The following is a 2,500-nucleotide window of genomic DNA, read 5'->3' on the forward strand; positions in this document are numbered from 1 at the left end:
AACTGTCAGGCGGATTCGGCTCCCTGGAATTTCCTCATTCTGGTTCTTTTTCACTTTTTGTCTCTTTTGCGACATCTAGTGGGCAGGCTGCATTACTGCAACCGGGGACACCTCAAAACGCTTGGAACTGGGGAGCGGGCTCAATTTACAAACGTTTTGCGGGTCCTGGAAGTCAAAATTGTGACTTCTGAAAACGACTAAGTATCAAGGACTCATCGCGCGAATCGCTCTGGAACTGAAATCGGATGCGCGCACTGACATGCTCCCCTCTCTGGAAGTCTGACACAAGTTGAAAAATTTTCTAAGTCCCCAAAAATTTTTTTTTTCAACTTTTTTTCAATTTTCCCCCTGTGGGATATATATTTTACCCACACTTTTGGAGCCCTCCTGGGATGCCCTCTAACATACTAGAACCTCATTTTGTGGAAGTTTTCACAAAATTGTGAAATTTTCCAAAAAGTCAGAAATTTTGCAAAAACGACTAAGTATCAAGGACTCATCGCGCGAATCGCTCTGGAACTGAAATCGGATGCGCGCACTGACACGCTCCCCTGTCTGGAAGTCTGACAAAAGTTGAAAAATTTTCTAAGTCCCCAAAAATTTTTTTTTTCAACTTTTTTTCAATTTTCCCCCTGTGGGATATATATTTTACCCACACTTTTGGAGCCCTCCTGGGATGCCCTCTAACATACTAGAACCTCATTTTGTGGAAGTTTTCACAAAATTGTGAAATTTTCCAAAAAGTCAGAAATTTTGCAAAAACGACTAAGTATCAAGGACTCATCGCGCGAATCGCTCTGGAACTGAAATCGGATGCGCGCACTGACATGCTCCCCTCTCTGGAAGTCTGACACATGTGTGAAAATTTTCTAAGTCCCCAAAAATTTTTTTTTTCAACTTTTTTTCAATTTTCCCCCTGTGGGATATATATTTTACCCACACTTTTGGAGCCCTCCTGGGATGCCCTCTAACATACTAGAACCTCATTTTGTGGAAGTTTTCACAAAATTGTGAAATTTTCAAAAAGTCAGAAATTTTGCCAAAAACGACTAAGTATCAAGGACTCATCGCGCGAATCGCTCTGGAACTGAAATCGGATGCGCGCACTGACACGCTCCCCTGTCTGGAAGTCTGACAAAAGTTGAAAAATTTTCTAAGTCCCCAAAAATTTTTTTTTTCAACTTTTTTTCAATTTTCCCCCTGTGGGATATATATTTTACCCACACTTTTGGAGCCCTCCTGGGATGCCCTCTAACATACTAGAACCTCATTTTGTGGAAGTTTTCACAAAATTGTGAAATTTTCCAAAAAGTCAGAAATTTTGCAAAAACGACTAAGTATCAAGGACTCATCGCGCGAATCGCTCTGGAACTGAAATCGGATGCGCGCACTGACATGCTCCCCTCTCTGGAAGTCTGACACATGTGTGAAAATTTTCTAAGTCCCCAAAAATTTTTTTTTTCAACTTTTTTTCAATTTTCCCCCTGTGGGATATATATTTTACCCACACTTTTGGAGCCCTCCTGGGATGCCCTCTAACATACTAGAACCTCATTTTGTGGAAGTTTTCACAAAATTGTGAAATTTTCAAAAAGTCAGAAATTTTGCCAAAAACGACTAAGTATCAAGGACTCATCGCGCGAATCGCTCTGGAACTGAAATCGGATGCGCGCACTGACACGCTCCCCTGTCTGGAAGTCTGACAAAAGTTGAAAAATTTTCTAAGTCCCCAAAAATTTTTTTTTTCAACTTTTTTTCAATTTTCCCCCTGTGGGATATATATTTTACCCACACTTTTGGAGCCCTCCTGGGATGCCCTCTAACATACTAGAACCTCATTTTGTGGAAGTTTTCACAAAATTGTGAAATTTTCCAAAAAGTCAGAAATTTTGCAAAAACGACTAAGTATCAAGGACTCATCGCGCGAATCGCTCTGGAACTGAAATCGGATGCGCGCACTGACATGCTCCCCTGTCTGGAAGTCTGACAAAAGTTGAAAAATTTTCTAAGTCCCCAAAAATTTTTTTTTTCAACTTTTTTTCAATTTTCCCCCTGTGGGATATATATTTTACCCACACTTTTGGAGCCCTCCTGGGATGCCCTCTAACATACTAGAACCTCATTTTGTGGAAGTTTTCACAAAATTGTGAAATTTTCCAAAAAGTCAGAAATTTTGCAAAAACGACTAAGTATCAAGGACTCATCGCGCGAATCGCTCTGGAACTGAAATCGGATGCGCGCACTGACATGCTCCCCTCTCTGGAAGTCTGACACATGTGTGAAAATTTTCTAAGTCCCCAAAAATTTTTTTTTTCAACTTTTTTTCAATTTTCCCCCTGTGGGATATATATTTTACCCACACTTTTGGAGCCCTCCTGGGATGCCCTCTAACATACTAGAACCTCATTTTGTGGAAGTTTTCACAAAATTGTGAAATTTTCAAAAAGTCAGAAATTTTGCCAAAAACGACTAAGTATCAAGGACTCATCGCGCGAATCGC

The sequence above is a fragment of the Phyllobates terribilis genome, unplaced genomic scaffold (assembly GCF_046119375.1).
Source record: "Phyllobates terribilis strain yellow unplaced genomic scaffold, ASM4611937v1 Scaffold_2537__1_contigs__length_125425, whole genome shotgun sequence".
Classification (NCBI taxonomy): Eukaryota; Metazoa; Chordata; class Amphibia; order Anura; family Dendrobatidae; genus Phyllobates; species Phyllobates terribilis.